The following is an 18479-nucleotide window of genomic DNA, read 5'->3' on the forward strand; positions in this document are numbered from 1 at the left end:
TATAACAATTGAAGCAGACCTCTGAATTAGTGGTAACATTTCTGGAGTGAAATTCGTCATATGTTTGTTTTTACTGTTTGCATCCTATTGCGTGTATTACAATTAAAAAGGCATTAAGACCTTAAATACGTTCAACCGCCAAACACAACAATGTTCTTATTGATTAATTTAAAATCAACCTGAAGATGACCCTTTAAGGGTCCAAACATGTAGCGCTAATTTTCAGTTAATCAATAAAAACGTTTTTGCGTTTGACGGTTGAACGTATTTAAGGTCTTAATACCTTTTCAATTTTGTTTTATTTCCTTATTTAACGACAAGATGACAGGATGGAAGGATGTAGAGGGGAGTGGCTGAAGACTTGTTTTAAAAGTAGTATTCAAATGCTTTCCTGAAGAGAAACATTTCAGTCCTACTAGTTGGACTCCCACTACGCAAAGAAATGATGAAATAGATAAAATAAATAAGAAACGGTCCTCGGAGAACGAACCTCAGTCCTTCCACTTATAAAGAAGTATATGTATCTCGGTTAAGTACGCCAAAGTACCTATAAATTATTTGTGAGATACAATAAATGCATATCATTGGTTTTTTAATTGCATACACAATACGGAGTAACAAAGAAAATAGGAAGGGGAAAATCGAAAACGTGTCCCGCTCAGTAAAAATGTAATGTGCATACGCTACATAAACGTCTGATTTGTGATCTGGATCATTCTTGCACAAACACATGGCGTACGTACGTACGTACAGTGTATTTCCTTTTTCTTACGTATCAATCTTTTAGAAAACCTGTCTGAAGTAGACAAATATTTATGTGCCTTAAGTTCATGTTCCTGTATTTAGTGGATGGAAATAGCTTTAAAAGATAAAAACAGCAGCATGAAGGAAGCTTTATCTTCCCGATTGCTACGGCCTATATAGTCTCCCGGAGCCTCGCCGCCTGCCGTGGCAGGAGGCGCGCTCCAGCACCAAAATAGGACACAGCCATCCATCGGCATGCATGCTATATAGGGACATCCTCCCCCTCCCACACACATATTGGGATTTGCCGGACAGCGTGTCCTGGAGTCACTGCAGGGATAGGATGTCAGCGTCAGGTGTGGGCTTGCCTTGCACGTAGTTTAAACTCCATGAACCCACATATTCGCTTACGTCTCTGGTGCAACGTACACTAGAAGTTTTAAAATTCAAATTTTAATTTTTAAAATTCTGAACTCTTTCGGGTCGCATGTCTTTATCATATTCCACACATGTTTCGGCCTACACAGCCATCATCAGGCGCGTTAAAATTATTTTGGGGAAATTGCTGCACTTCATATACTGCCGTAATATTTCTCTTTTCGTAATTTTATGATTTAATCTTAAGTTCTGAAGTATAATTTCCTTTTCTTGCGCAGCGTGTGTTGGTGACGTGTATTTGTATTTGGTTCTATGTGTATTTCCTTCTGTTATGTTTTGTGTAAGTTACAACTCCATGAAAATAAGTCATTCTTTGGACACCGCCAGTCGCTCAGCTAATCAGGAATTTCCTAACATTTTATGGAACCCGGAGGTGCATTTCCGTGTTCACAAGTGCCCAAAACTGGTCCCCATCCTGAGCCAGATCAATCCAGTCGATACCACCCCATCTTATTTAACATCCATCCGGACTTGGACTGATTCTTTGGACAAACAACGTGAGCTAAGTAAAATAGTTTATTTGGGCCGCGCCATAGCTCAAGCGGTTAGTCGCTGGCTTCCAACCGTGGCGGCCCGGGTTCTATCCCGGGTCTGGTCAAGTGGGATTTGTGGTGGACAAAGTGGCGCTGGGGCAGGTTTTCTCCGACTACTTCGGTTTCCCTTGCCAATCTTCATTCTACCAATTGCCCCACAATCACCCTCACCTATCATCTGGGGCTGGTACAATAGGCCAGAAGTGGCCGCAGTACAAGGGACTTAGTCCCACCCCACTAGCAATAAAGAAATAGTTTATTTAGTGACAAACTCTTAAATTTGTAAGTGGCATGTAAGATTTGAGGCTTTCACGGCGGTGACTATGAAGAAAGCAGTCGTCTGGGATTTGGCACCGTGTATATGTGGTGTTAACCGACGTTTCGGAGGAACGTATCNGTGGCATGTTTAAGGCATTATTCACTGATTTCTAAATTACTCTCAGACTACAAAACCAGAGGAAGAAGAAACGAAGGACTTCCATGGAAAAGCTGGAGAGAACATCTATATTTTCTATCCTGTTGTGTATTATGACTGAAGGCCTAATTAAGAGCCATTAACACAAAAGCGGATTCCAACCGACATTAAAATGTTTGCAGATCGAAGCATATAGTAGGATGAAGATAAAATAACCCGAATATTAAACGTTTTCATATCGGTCTATAAGCAGCTGTTGGTGTTGACGGCTCTCAATTGTACCTTTAACGGAGAGAACTTTTTTCAACTCAATAGTTAAATTTTTAAATTCTGAAGCAGGAACAGGCCTTTAGAAGAGCCTAAACTATGCTTATAATGTTGATGCTCCATCGATTTCTTTGGACGGACGAAGAAATACAAGAAAACCTCAGCCGGGGTGGGGTAAATTGGATAGTGTTAGTTGCGACGCCTGGCGGGAGCCTTCTGTATTACAATCGGAAGCTGACTAATTTTACTGCTCGTTGACTTATGGGGTTATAAATGGATTTTAGACCGTTTTAGACAGGCTCAAATAGCCTAGATATTGCCTCTGACTTTGCACACACACAGACACGAACGAAGCAGGAGGTAAAATAAAGATGAGCGTATATTACCCAAGGCAGTTAAACGTAGATTATTGGTCAGCTTCGCCGCCCAGGCGCTTTACTCATGGGGAAAGAACGCCAAGTAGATATAAAACCCGGGATTCGGGTTTCATGCCCTAGAAGAGATCTCCGCTAAGCAGTGTTTTGCATGGTAAAACCCATTTCCTAAATGTGATTTGCATGCTAATAGCAAGCAGAAATAAAAAAAAAGGTCAAGTATACGGGATTGGAAGTGAGTGGTCAGCTCCACGCCCCGGCCGATTTGCTCTCGGGGAAAGAGGCCTCGGTACCAACCGGATAAGAGGCTCGGTGGGCCCCAGAACCGATCTGGGCGACGTGGAGAGCAGAAAAATTTTGCCCTTACCAGGACTCGAACTCCAACCCCTCAGTCATCCAACCTGTAGCCAGTCGCTATACAGACTGCGCTGTCCACTAGTAAAAACTTGCAGCTAATAACGGCAACCGATAAGCAAATTATTCTTAAGAAAATAGGCTCCATCAGTATGTCCACTGAAGTGTGAGCTTAGCTAATTCGTTCCAGTAACCCGCAGTTTCCGTCTTTCCCGCCACGACATTTCCCCACCTCAAATGGCTTCAGAATTGATGCCAGAGCAGTCAGTACTTTTTACGTAGGAGGCTTGGCGGGCCATAGAAGTGGCATGGGCGTGGTGGAGAAAATAAAAACATGTCCTTGCTTAGATTTGGGTCGTATGAAGGAGCTAAGATAACGCTGTCTGTATACTTAAATAGGCATCACGCCATGAATATGCATGGGGGAGTGGAGGTGTAGTTCCAGCATTCTTATCCTCGGTACTAGGAGGAGATGAGTAGTCAGGTTCACGCTCCTGCCTCTTTACTCGCGGGGAATTAGCCACCGGTACCCATCGGATAGGAGGCTGGACTATATAGAGAGAAAAATCTCTTAAGGCATTAAAAAAGAATGGTTTGTAGAGGCACGTGCAAGGATCAGCTATGGAGCTGGAGGTCGACACAGCACGAAGCTGATTTATTTATACCCGTTCGTTCCGCGCAGTGTGGGCTGTGCAAATAAATCTGGGGTCTCCTATATTCTGCGCAGCTATTGGATTAGAGCAGCGTGATAGGTGAGAGTTCATGACAGGAGCATGTAAATTACGACATGCCTAAAATAGAATACACAGTGAACAGAAACAGGAACTGTAATATACGCAAAATAATAAACCAAAGCTCTTATTAATATCTGCAACTTCCTTTATAAACATTTTCGGTATATCGTAACCTGTATTTAGCTGAAGAAAAAAAAAAAGAGAACAAATATACGACTGTAATTTGTAGTGTGATTAGCCTTGTAAAAGTAAATTTGTATGTGAAGTAAAGGAGAATCAAGAACAAATAGCAAATAGTGGATCTTGAAAATATACATACAAACTCGTATGTTTCAATAAGTGAGAGAAATGTTATAGACAAATTTTTAGCCACTAAATAATAACTAACTCCATTGAGCTGAATTCTTCTTAAGAAGTTGCCAGTCGCTGATCTGCGGAAGAGTTATCCAACCTTTCTTTGAACCGGAAGGTTAATTACCGCCTTCACAAAAGCCCTCCACTGGTCCCTATCCTGAGCCTGATTAAACTAGCCCATATGATCCCAACCTATTTCTCTCAGCTCCATCATAATATTATACTCCCACCTATATCTTGGTCTTCCTAATGATTTATTTCCTTCCGGCTTCCTCACCATAACCAGATATATGCTTTCCTCCCCTTCCCAATGCGTGGTACATGTTCTGCCTTTGATCATTCTAATTGTAGCTTCTTTGTGTATTTCTCCTCAGCCTCCTGTTATTCCATTCCCCTCCGTTCCAAATGTCCCCCTCAGCAACCTGGCCACTAAGTGATATGTTTTATGTTATGTACTTTTATGCGGCCGGGGCGTGAAGCTGAACACTCATCTCAAACTAGTGCCGAGGTCAAGAAAATGTGGATATATACATCCCCCCCCCATACGCCTTCTTGGAGTAATGCTTAAGTAGTGAAGCAGAGTAACTTTATCTTATGTATTTATCTACGCACATGCTTTCTACTTGAATCTGTGTATAAGGGGTGGGCCTTCTCTGCCCTTGCACCGCGACCTACAGTGGTCTGTTGTGCTTATGCTTTCTAGTTAATAACATGCGAACATGAACTTCGTAAACATCCTTAGCCCCTCAAGAAACACTCATGTTTCCTGTAAGCAGTGCATTAGCTATCTTGATAAAACAAAAACATGAGAGGTGTGAATAGATTTTAATCGCAAAATAAGTTGTTTTTTTTTCACTATTGCAGCAGTTACAGTGACATGGCCTAATCTGTCGATAGTCGCAAATTCTTTGGTTTGATTGTGACGCCGTCACTTTTCAGACAATTGCAGCAATTTATGGCACCGAAGCTTGTTCCCATCTCAAACAGAATGAACCGCTGAAGCATTCCACCTTCACGAATGCCACAACTTACAATTGTGGCCTGATAACACAGTGAGATATACAGATATACAGTATGTCCACAAAGTCCCGTTGGAGTTTTGAGAAATTGTGGCGAGCAAACATGCGGTTTGCGGCAGATCATACTGAAACTCTGGAAGTTTTTTATTGACCTCAGTAGACCTCGATGTGGGCTCCCTTGGTAGCACGGAGAACGTCTAGACGATATTCGAGCTCTTGCCATGTTCTGTGGAGCATGTCCGCTGGAATAGCCGAGATTGCATTCCTGATACGGGTCTTCAGGTCATCAAGTCCGTTAACTGGTGTTCGGAACACACTGCTCTTGACATAACCCCACAGGAAAAAATCCGCGTTCCTAGACAGGACATTTGCAGGAAGATTGATTGGCAGAGACGGTCCAATGCCTTGGCCTCCGCGTTCACCAGACATACACAGTGGGTCCAGATTCTGTTAGGACTGTGTTCATTAAAAATACAAGACGTGAATTATTTTCAAAATTTCACTCTTTTTATTCAAAATAGTCGCCTTCTGAATCAATATAACTCGCCAACAGATGGCATTGCAGGGCAATCCTAACGGATCCTGGACACACCGTGTAAAGGTTCGGCCACACAGAGCGCTACGCTATGTTCGCTACGTACGCTGTGTACACTCTGCGACGCAGCTAACATAGGGAACATAGCGTACGTAGCGTACGTAGCGTACGGAAGTGTGTGTGGCCAGTCACATTGGCAATAAAGGGAGATATTTTTCTCTTCGTATAGCGAACATAGCGTACGTAGCGCTCCGTGTGGCAGAACCTTAACACCATTGGATTTATGTAAGATTTGAGGCTTTCACGGCGGTGACTATGAAGAAAGCAGTCTTCTGGGATTTGGCATCGTGTATAAGTGGTGTTAACCGACGTTTCGGAGGAACGTATCGCCTCCATCTTCAGGGTAGAAGAAAAAGTATAAGAAATCTGCAAGCGACAAGACCGTGAGAACGGTAAAAGCAGTCCACTCGGTTAACACCACTTATACACGGTGCCAAATCCCAGAAGACTGCTTTCTTCACCATTGGATTTGTTTTCAGAGACTCGAAAGGCAATCCATGCTGATATTTAAATTCAGATCCACAAGAAGACAATTAAACAAAACATCCTGTAAAGTAGACTGTGCAGTGAACCCGAAATAGATGGGAAAAGAGAGAATTTCTGTCGTAGTCTTGTCTTCAACAGTTATTTCAAGCAGGTTGCATGCGAGTCGTCTGCTGCGGCTTGCATAACGCAAAGTAGTAGGAAAACATGTAAACAGTCATGCTTTGACGTATACCAAGGTTAGGGAACACATTGTGTGCCAAGAAATTCAGGTTCTCACAGCTCTAGTGAGGAAGATCTCATTAATTACAATGAGACGCATAATTAAACTTGTTTCAAAACACGTCTACATGATATTATGGTTAATTATGACATCTAGTAAAGTAATAAGCAGTTCCAACCTCGCATTCATTACAAAATTTATGTATTTCATATAAGATTGTTACAGTGTTCCATTCAAGCTCTCTCTCCCCCTCCCCCTCTCCCCCCTTAACAGGGCTACAATTCGTCTACAAGGGCAAGATTTGTGTAGACGGTCGTGGGAAAGAGCCTTTTGCGTGCTGCCAGCTCAAATGCAAAAGCAATCTGTTAGTTAGGCCGCGCCATAGCTCAAGCGGTTAGCCGTTGGCTTCCCGTCGCAGCGACCCGGGTTCGATCCCGGGTCTCGTCACAGTGGAATTTGTGATGGACAAAGTGGCGCTGGGGTGGGTTTTCTCAGAGTACTTCGGTTTCCCCTGCCAATCTTCATTCCACAAAATTCTCTATCATAATCACCCCGGGCAGGTGCAGTAGGGCAATCAGTGGCCGCCGTGCCGAATGGACCCAGTGGGACTGCACCCCCCCACTATGCGAATTAAAAAAAAATATGTTACTTATGGGAGAACCAGAAAACGGCAGAATTGAATGTCAGTCTTTTCTGCCGAGATTACTTGTCGTCAGTCGGCATTACCGTGTCGATCTCTGTCGAAGAAAAAATAGTTACCTCGAAAGAGTTTTACCTTCTGGGATATAACGCCATGTAGTCCGCTGAAAGTCAACCGACGTTTCGGAGGAACTCTTCATAACCACCGCTATGAGAACTTCAGATCCTATATAGTTACCTCTTTTTTTTTTTTTTTTGGCACTACAGCCCCAGTGAGCCTAGGCCTACCTCCATGAACTTCTTCGTTCACTTCAGTTTTTCTAGATCTTACACATTCGGTAGGATTCCTTGGGCGGGTGATCAGCTCGTCGCAAGGCCTCTACCTGTACACAAACACAGAAAAACGCACACACAAACTAAACATCCATGCCCTGAGTGGTATTCGAACCCACGATCCCGGTTTCCAAGCGAGCGAAGACAGTACATGCCTTAGACCGCTCGGCTACCGTGACCGGCACATAGTTACCTCTACCCTATTAATATTACGATTATTCTATCACGCTCTCTTCTCAGAAATTTCGAAATTCATCACTTGCATATTACGTGAAATCCCGATTTTAAACCACCCTTCAGTTGCTGTAATGCATCAGGCCAGATCAAGGGAACGGGCGTCTGTTGAAACTGTAGCTATAAGTGAGAACTGTCATTTGGTTGGTTGGTTTCCAGTGGCTGCATTTAGGATCATTTAACCCATTTTGCTTCTTGCTTCCCAATAGAGGGAAGCTTTGCCAGGTTTGTTGCTTATTTTGCACTACCCAGGGGACACGTGTGACTTAAAAAATGTCACGGATGCGAGCAACTTTGTCCCCCTGAGAACTGTCAAATTTTCTCGTTTAATTTCCAACGGGCATTTCATTTGTTGTTTTTAACTGGCTAACAAAAGGCGACTACGACCACGACACTGGTTTACTGATCTCTGGGTAATGCACCCACAAATTACCACGGACCGACTCATCGTTCCGGGATAGTTATGTTGATTCAAAAGACGTCAGCAAATCCAGATAAATAATTTATAACTTCGCGTTTTTTTTAGCAAGCTAGTAAGGGAGGCAATGAGTTTGATAGTTTCGACTGGGCGTGTGATAAGACTAAAAAGAGTGACGTCACTCCCATTTATTTTCCTGAACAGAATCATCCAGCTCCCGGGTGAATCAGCTGTTAGCATCCCCAAGTAGTTCGATCCCCTCGACTTCTGCATGAAGGCTGCCTTTCTGTTGCCTTGTGCTGATAGCACGTCAGTACGCATGCGTAACATTGAGCGCCGAGTTCAATGAAAAGTAAGGCTTAGAAGCAATCTACTTACTGACTTGGTGAGAAGTAAACGAAGAGATCATATTCCTTATCTGCATGAATATAAAAGCAATGTGTAATCTGTGTTATAATTGTCCGTTTGAAAAAAAAAAGGACTAAATTAAGGATATGGAAGTGGCAAGTGGTATTTTTCGTGTGTTTTCATTTCAATTTAGAAACCACTGAACGAATGTGGAAACCTCCGAGATAATTACCAGGCTCTCTGATGCGACAGATTAATGAGAATTATCCGCATAAGATTTACACTTGTTTAATCTGAAGGATAAAACTATTTATTTAAGGGATAATGGATTGAACCTCATTGGAGTATGATACGAGTATATTAAAGAATACTTAATCTTCACAGGAATCGTACGGGGGCAAACGGTAGCGTAGTTGGTTGAGGCACTATGCTACAAGCCGGAAGGTCGCGGGATCGAATCCCGATGAGGTGGATTTTTTCAATTTACCTAACCCAGCCGCACTATAGCCCTGGGGTCGACTCAGCCTCTAACAGAAATGAGTACCAGGAATATTCTTGTTGGTAAAGGGCGGCCGGCGCTTAAGGCTGACAACTTTACCGCCATCTATGAGCGATTGTCTAGAAAATGTGGGAACCTCAACGTCTCACAACCCTATGGGCCTCCACGGCCTGTTACAGGGATAGCTTTTCTTTACTTTACACAGGAACCGTAAACTACAAGGAAGAAGAAAGGCGATAAGCAAGAAACGCTATAAGCAAATAACCAAGCTCCCAACCTGTCAATGTAAACACCTAAATTTGAACGCTTTAATATACCAGGGCGAGCTAACAAGTCTTGTGGCTCGAATTAAGGTCTCAGCATCCAGCTTTGAGGCAGGCTATCTGGGGGAGAGATTTCCACTCTTAATTGTGATCGGCAGAGGAAAGGGATGCAGTGACAGGGCAGGTATAGAACTACGAAGCGATAATAGCTTTACTTTATGTAGTGTCGTGTAGAATTTCTACTGCACGCTTGAATGGTGTATGTATAATTTAGGTTTGCAATTACCTTATTGCCGGTCACGGTAGCCGAGCGGTCTAAGGCATGTACTGTCTTCGCTCGCTTGGAAACCGGGATCGTGGGTTCGAATACCACTCAGGGCATGGATGTTTAGTTTGTGTGTGTGCGTTTTTCTGTGTTTGTGTACAGGTAGAGGCCTTGCGACGAGCTGATCACCAGCCCAAGGAGTCCTACCCAATGTGTAAGATCTAGAAAAACCGAAGTGAACGGAGAAGTTCATGGAGGTAGGCCTAGGCCCACTGGGGCTGTAGTGCCAAGGGGGGGAAAAAAAGGGGGAAAAATTACCTTGATACACGCGACAAATTAACTAGCTTATATGCTTACATATATAACCATTAATTACAAAATTATATTGAACATTTTTAGTTATATTCAAAAAATTATACGACGTTTCGAAAGCTGTATCTGATTCCGTTACGGGCATAAAAATGGGGGGAGGATCCTACTCAGTTGGGCCCGTTAGACAGAAAGAGTCTCGGTCACTGGGCCTGACTGAGTAGGATCCGTTACCCTTCATCAGCCTCCTTTCCTTATTTTGAAAACATTAAAGTTGGCTTATGAGATCACCATGCTGACTGTGTAGCCCGCTTATTAGCTTTTGAATGGCAGAATCAGTCTATATAGAACTTGGTGTGTATATTACGGCACCTGAGCCCATCTCAACGGCGTAATTTATAAATCAATCTCATCAGTTTCTATATCTCTATGTGTACCCCATATCGTTGCTAGGCAACGAATCGGTAAAAGACGTTACCACGGCAACGAATACACACGCAGAAATATAAGTCAAAGTCAAAGTTACATTGCGACTGACGGTCAGTCAGTCAGTCAGTAAGTCTTGGGGTCGAGCCCAAGCTGGGACTCCTGACCAGATATTATCACTGTTTGAGAGTTACTGTCTTATTTTTGTTGGGCGCCCTCTCTGACGAGAGGAAGGGTCTGTCTTTTGCATATGCTGCTGTCCCTTGCTAGCGCGGTCTTTTTCGGGTCCGAGTCCCTTGGGACTCGCGACCATATTTTACTGTCTCAGATTTGAGACTTCACTTTTCATCGCCTCCTACGACTCGCAGAGTCACGGTGGAGGTATTCGACCACGCCTCCACACGGGAGCAGAAATATAAGAATTGTTAGACGCGTCGTTTTCTATGCGGTTCATGTCGTATCAAGAGAAAGTATGCGATTAGTTTTCCCCAGGACTTCTTCTTTATACCTGCTGACGGAAGCAGATCTAGCTTCCGAAACCTCGTATAATTTTGTTTACCTAAGGCAATAAAAAAAGAGAGAGGGGGGGCGCAGTTGGGTAGACAAGGGTTTTGACCGGCGTTTCCGTACGGAAGAGGTGTTCACGCGCATGCGAAGGCAGTTCCAAATAGAGCGAAAAACTATGGAACATCCGAAACTACGACGCGGAATTAATTGTTGCTTCTGTTAATTGACGCGGCAGACTTCACACGTAGGACGCCCGAGATTACAGACGCGTGAAATCGGACGATGGGGCAAGTGAACCGTGGGAGCGACCTCCTGTAAACATCGACTTAACGGTGTTGTAATTAGTACGCACCCTTTCTGATCCAACCTGGATTCAGATTCAGTCAATACAATATTTCTAATAAAAACCCGTCTGAATATTGTCCTCCCATCTATAACTTGGTCTCCAAACCAAATCTCTTCCCGTCAGGTTTAGAGACTGAAATGTTGTATAGATTTCTGATCTGCCCGCCTGTCTCGTCTTTCTTGATTTGATCATCCTGATAATAGTTGGTCAGAACAAAACCAGTTATGAAGCTCGTTATTATACATACACCGTCTCCATCCTCCCGTCACTTCGTCTCTGATGGCTCCAGGTACACCTCTCCTGCTGATAACTTTTTTCGCAACAAACTAACCCCCTGCTCTGCATCCCAGGTATTCAGCATAGCCACTGGACACCATCTTAAACCAGTTCTGTTAATTTCCCACTGTCACAGCATGTTTTCCCAAGATTCATCTTAGTGGTATACTTCAATTATCTACTTCTCGGCCTTGCAAGTGACCTCCATTCGGATTTCGCACCAAAATTATGAGCGCATCCCATTTCTCCTCCATCCTATCTACTTACCAGCCCTTTCTAGCCGCCTAGATATCGCCATATTAGCAAAATTAGAGGCGCAGTGTTAACCACAAAGTTAAATTTCCCAAATACTTCTTTTTTTTTATTGCTAGTGGGGTGGGACTAAGTCCCTTGTACTGCGGCCACTTCTGGCCTATTGTACCAGCCCCAGATGATAGGCGAGGGTGATTGTGGAGCAATTGGCAGAATGAAGATTGGCAGGGGAAACCAAAAAAATTACTCATAGGTCCAAATTTTACGGAACACGTCTTCAGACACTCCTGTCTTATCACCATGAAGACAAAAGCTGGCCACTGAACTGTTACGTGAGCCATTTCAGTTTCCGCCTTCGAACTCATACAGAGAGCTTACTCGGACGGGCGATCACAGAGGTCCATTACAAGGTTTCTGTCTACACATGGCAACGTAAGACAGGACAGAAAAACGCGAACACACATCAATGCCATGAACTGGATTCGAATCCAGCATCCCAGAGCTGTTAGCGGCCCAAGACGCATACCTTTAACGCTTCAAAACACACTGGTTTTTGTACCACCTGCTTGAACTCCGCATTTTGCCAAGAGTATATATCATGTTTCATAGATTGTTAGAATAAACGGTGATTAGTTCCCTATAAAACACCAACGGATTACTCGGCTGATATTTGTACGCCTAATTGAGACTGCGTTTACCGTGGAGTAGGAACTAAGATTTAAATTCAGTAGACGAAATAAACTTCGTGCCTCAATCAACTCGTAATTAACCAGAACAAAACAGTTTCGCGCCCTTCGCAGAACTGGTTACCTGAGATACTTTCCTTGAGCACTGCTCAGACCCTGGATAACCGCCATGCCTCTTGTGTTCCCCCGAATTTCTCTCTCGTCTTCACCTCTCAGAGATCAGTTCTAGCAAAAAACAAACGCAAATAATGTGCCCATCTTTAGTGTTAAAATGAAATTGCTGAAATTCTCCTCAGAAAAACTAAACTCTCTCTCATGACCTAGTGTCAGGCGTAAGTAAAAATGATCGATTCTGCATGCAAATAAGCGAACCGAGCGAGGATGGGGACAGTTTGGCAGGTCTATTGCAGAGTTTGTATTAACACTAACGGTATGACCCCTGAATTGGGGATCAGACCATCTTAAAGCTTATATTATCAAAGAACACAGAAGAACGCCAACTGTGGATAAGAGCTACACATTCTAATTAGCAATATCTGTTGTTGACATACTTCGCTGTACGAACAAACATCTTCAGAAATGGAAAGTGGAGGGCAAAGCCACGAAAGAGAGCGACTTTCATTCACAGTCGGCCGAGTAGGAATGCTGGTCACGCATATCTGTAAGCTTGCCAAGAAACAGGTAATATTTTGTTCCCAGAATGTTTTTCTTACTACCGAGGACATCGCCAACGGAGAAATGGTATTTGTCCTCCATCTGAAACACGTGTTGAGTTAACGCGTCGCGTCTCTTTCCCTCGTCACGTTTCTGTTATTGTGAGACTACCTTACTTCATGACGTTTATCTTGCAGCTGATTATGATATATCATCATCATCAGTAATCTGTCAGATGACACGTCCACAGTCTCTTCCAAAACAGTTCCTCCATTTAATGCGATCTAGAGCTTTCTCCTTCAAATGACAGTATCCTCTTCTGTCCCCAAGGTCATCCAGCATCTTCTTACGTCTTCTTGTCACTTCTATCCGCCCCTCTATCTTTCCTTCGGTAACTTCTTTTAGAAGGCAGTTTCTGCGTAAAACATGACCAATCCAATTAGCCTTCCGTTTTCTTATTTCGTGTAGGATATTCCTCTGCTCACTGATTCTAAGTAACACTTCTTCATTTCTCACATAATCGGTCCAACTGATCTTCTCCATCCTTCTCCAACACCACATTTCAAAATTTTCCAGATGTTTCTGACATATACAAAGACAAAATTGTCCCTGTCCCTGTCCCCTTGAGATGTATGGGGAATGGAAGTATAGCTCCACGTATATTAACCTCAGCACTAGATAGAAGTAAATTATCAGCTTCACGCCAATTTACATTCTGAGAAAGAATCCTCGGTATCCACTGGATAGGAGGCTGGGGTCCTCACATGCGGTATGCAAAGGATGACGAAGGTAAAGCCCTTTCTCCTGCCAGCAATCGAACCTTGGTTCTCCAGCTCATAACCTAGTCACTGTACTGACTGAGCCAACCCGGCTCCCTAACACAAATCAGTATCAGGGGAAGTGTGGGGTGGTATTAGAACGGCAAGTAAGGCAAAGTTGGAATGTTTTTAGGAACTTCCGAAATTCACGGAAAAGTGATTCTAATAAATTAACCAGCCGAGATTCAAGCGTAGGACCACCTGAATGGGAAATATGAGTGCTGACCATCAGCCAAAACCGCGACATTCACTACTGGTTGAATCTGGAGTTTAGTATTCCGTAGTTTTAAAATTTGACAAGAAATTTACGTAACAGGTGCCTCGTGCTCTGAAAAGGAACTTGGTGCTATGTGTGTTGCATTTCAGCATCCTGTAGCAGTTGGTATTAGAATTTATTTTTAGTTTTGTTTAGTCCACTATGCAACAATGTTAAGATTTAAAATCAGCTTGTGTGTGAGACAGATAAAAGCATCCAGTAGGTGCGTCTGTTTGTATGTATCACTAGGATGTAGGTACCACTGTTTACATAATGTGTGTTGTATGTTTATGAAGATATTATGCAGCGCTTCTGTGTGCCAAAGTCACATTTCTGGCTGTGCGAGCCAGTAAACAGAAATATATACATATAGCTGCATGTACAAATTGTATTAGTTTATTTTAATTACACGCGGAAATATTCGAATATTTCACAACTGGAAAAGGTAGTTTCAGGGTAACACGGAAGTCTATATCAGAATGAATAAGGTGCAAAATTATTCGATTTCGGCTGCCCTGAGGACTGAAGAAACAAGTTCCTCAGAAATGTTTCTATCTATCTACCGAATTACACGCTGTCACATACCAGAAAATTGTAAATTTCGTATTTACCGCTGTGAGACCCTCAGATCTTACTCACAACGTAAGGGACAGTCCCTACGAAATGAAGCCTTCACTATCCCAGTACTGTGACGTCTTCAGTATGACAGTCCAAACATCTTCTCGCCCCACTCTTTTTTTTTTGTCAAAACTGAAGGAAAAATGGAAATATACCAAGTATTAATCTTTTACCTGAATACTCTTGGGCGATCAGTTGAGTAGTCTGTAACGGCTTAAATGTATTTTTTATGAATACTTTCTAGCTGCTCTCCCTTGGTGGGGGTGGGGGGGGGCTGCCGAGACCCATGGAACCCACTCCAGATTTATATCGTCAGCAATTTTGAGCTTGTTAGGGCCCCCATACACACACACGGTTTGGCCTCCAGTTCGGCCTGCACAGTTGAAGACTGAAAGGCAAAACTGATGTGTGTGGTGCGGCCGGCCAATCATTTGGGCTGTTGGCCGTTGGGAAACTCGTCAGTCCGTCAGTTCTGCCTGCAGGACCGTAGCACGTGACGTGTGTGCCTCAACATTATAGGCTGGAAGACCGTGATTGTGGCATGAAGCCTGCCGGTGTATGGGGAGGAAAGGGAGGGGGTAAACTGTGAAAGTTTTGCCTGTAAGGTCGATCGGAAGGCCAAACTGTGTGTGTATGGGGGGGCCTTAGCCGATTCCATCCTCAAGCCATCTTCTTCTTGGCATTCCTGGATCACGTCTTCTTATCGGTTGATAACAGAAGTTACTTGGCAGCTGTTTCTGATGGCATCCTTTGCAGATATTCCAGCCAATTTTTCTTCCTTTCATACGCGGTATTTGTTTGTCTAACTTCCTCTTTGACTAGTTGTGACCTTATTTCGTCAATCCTTGTTTTGTTCCATAGAATATAACTTGCTGCATACCAGATTTATATATTGCTATAAATCACCAGGTTTTTGTGCCCTGAGAAGAACAAAGGACTAACACACCTCTTCAATTCTCTATCCAAGCTTTGTGAATTCCACTTAGTACGAGAGAACAAAGAGTAAGGAGCTTGTCCTTCACACAAACCGTCAGCAGTTTCTCAGATAACGCGGTAATCGTATTACGCGACGCACGATGAGGGGCGAAGTGAAGAGAGCTCGCATACCAACGTAATGCACAGTCTGCTGGACTGCGATGTCACTTCCGTTAAACTCATTGCAGAAGCCACCACCAGGACAGGGCCTGATTTACCGTTATGGGAGGACCTGGGACAATCAAAATGTACTGGCCCCTATCAAGTAACAGTATATTTATGTTAAAAATTTATTTTGGATGGGAACTCCGTGGCCTGTAGTCCGCAAGCGAACTATACCGACAGAGCGACCACCACTTGTCAACGAAGTTAGTGCCAACTTTTGCTGGTAGAGGGTTTCACGTGGTCAGCGCAACGGATCCCCAAGGCCGTTAATCACGGTTTTCTAGACCGGAGCCGCTATTTCCTTGAAATAACTCCTCAGTTATCCTCACGAGGCTGAGTGGACCCCGTTCCAGACTTCTCACAAAATTTGGTAGCCCCGGGAATCGAACCCTGAACTCTGGATTTGTAGGCAGGAACTCTAGACCACAGAGGCGGTGCGATAACTAACTAAAAATACAAACGAATTTTTCGTGATTTTAGAAAAGCAAATATCTTAGTTAAATCTCTGAGTTCCGTTCCTGTTTTGTGGAGGCCCTTGGGAGAGAGCTCGTGTCGCTCCCCTTTAAATTCGGCCCTGATAACGGCAGCGAGTGCCAATGAATTGATGCATACATACATAATTACAGTAATGGCGGAAGTTATCTTTGCTTATAACCTACCCAGATAGTTTAGTCTCTGTAGCGACTGGAAATCCATATATGTATATGCAAGTCTTAACATTTGCTGTTTTGTCACTATGCATGTCAGCAAAGTTGGTAGTAGTTACGAACATCAGATGATAGCAACAATAAACATCAGAGGTCATGCTTTTTTTTATTGCTAGTGGGGTGGGACTAAGTCCCTTGTACTGCTGCCACTTCTGGCCTATTGTCCCAGCCCCAGATGATAGGTGAGGGTGATTGTGGAGCAAGTGGTGGAATGAAGATTGGCAGGGGAAACCGAAGTACTCGGAGAAAACCTGCCACAATGCCACTCTGTCCACCACAAATCCCACTTGACCAGACCCCGGGATCGAACCTGGGCCGCCGCGGTGGGAAGCCGGCGACTAACCGCTTGAGCAATGGCGCGGCCAGAGAGAGTCATAGTTACTCCCGCCGTTTACCCGCGCTTGCTTGAATTTCTTCACTTTGACACTCAGAGCACTGGGCAGAGATCACATTGCGTCAGCACCCGCTAGGGCCCTAGCAATGCTTTGTTTTAATTAGACAGTCGGATTCTCCGGGTCCGTGCCAGTTCTGAGTCGACCGTTGAGTGGCGGCCGAAGAGGGCGCCGCGAGCTAGCGCGGGCCCTCGCAGCGTGGAAGATCCGCGGGAGGACAAGGCACGGGACCGAGCTCGGATCCGCCTCGCCCAGGCCCGCTTCCCGACCAAGCCCGACGCGCCCCGGTCCTCAGAGCCCAATCCTTATCCCGAAGTTACAGATCTAATTTGCCGACTTCCCTTACCTACATTAGTCTATCGACTAGAGGCTCCTCGCCTTGGAGAGCTGCTGCGGATATGGGTACGAGCCGGCGCGACACCTCCGCGTAGCCCTCTCCCGGATTTTCAAGGTCCGAGGGGACGACCCGGACACCGCCGCAACTGCGGTGCTCTTCGCGTTCCAAACCCTATCTCCCTGCTAGAGGATTCCAGGGAACTCGAACGCTTATGCAGAACAGAAAACTCTGCCCGGGTCTCCCGACNGCCTTTGGGTTACCCCGACTCATACTTTCTTTAGTGCTGCAAGTCCAGCTGTGTGGAATAGTGTAACTAGCATACCTGTATATAGCACAACTTTGTGCATACTGTATTGCAATTTCCATGTTTGCGAATATAGTTATTAGCGTAAATCCATATGACAGCATCATTTAGAGTACACCGTTATTCCACGACCATTTCCTTCGATATCCTTTCCATTCCATTATTCACAAATCAAGCTATCGGCGTTATGTATTGTAAGGTACTGACGGCGTAATAAATAAATGGCATTGGGATTTCTAGAGGTCCGCGGACCACAGTTGTGCTAACTATATGCGCTTGTTTCGACAAGGGCCAACACGCCGGTAGAGTTTCAATCTGCCGCCGCAGTGCAGTATTCAGTTCGAGTGTTTTATTTCGGTTCCAGTCGATATCTCAGTTCGATTCAACCTGACGCATGAGCAGCGTTTTCACCCCGTGATCGCGTATGCACTGGATTTAGTGCAATTCTGTGTCGCGGGGAATTCCAGCACTTCTTGTGCAAATACATTTTCGATGTATAACCGCCAAAGACATGAAATTTTTGCATTTTAACCTACACTGCATGTTCGGATTATCAGCAGAGCAACGTTCTACCGTTTTATATATATTTTCACGACAACTTACGAGTATAAATTCATTCCAAGGGACTGTACTGTACATGTAGCGCTGTTGCTCTCACGGTAGTTAACTGCTGATGTCAATGCAGCATCTTGGTGTCCGGCGATGGCAGAACAAGATTCGTTTATCTGATAATGACACCAAATATTTTTTGAGACGAAAGGTCAATTTCGAACTAGTAATATTTGGGTAGCTTGTTAACAGATGATGGAAGGTGTACTAGTGAAATTAAATCCAGGATTGCCATGGCAAAAGCTGCATTTAGCAAGAAGAAGAATCTTTTTACCAGCAAATAGGACTTAAATTGGAGGCAGACACTAGT

The 18479-nt window shown here is 44.1% G+C and overlaps 1 protein-coding gene and 1 long non-coding RNA gene across 2 annotated transcripts in view; both read left to right on the top strand.

Annotated features, from left to right (window-relative positions):
* Positions 1 to 18479, top strand: part of LOC111869678 (EF-hand domain-containing protein D2 homolog) — a 66632-nt gene that overhangs the window by 27859 nt on the left and 20294 nt on the right. The window lies entirely within an intron of this gene.
* LOC111869680 lies at positions 7670 to 16997 on the top strand. Its single transcript, XR_002843702.2, has 3 exons — positions 7670 to 7679; positions 16025 to 16027; positions 16894 to 16997. It is a non-coding gene; the product is annotated as an uncharacterized LOC111869680 (long non-coding RNA).

This window comes from Cryptotermes secundus, unplaced genomic scaffold (assembly GCF_002891405.2).
Source record: "Cryptotermes secundus unplaced genomic scaffold, Csec_1.0 scaffold1072, whole genome shotgun sequence".
NCBI classification, from domain to species: Eukaryota; Metazoa; Arthropoda; class Insecta; order Blattodea; family Kalotermitidae; genus Cryptotermes; species Cryptotermes secundus.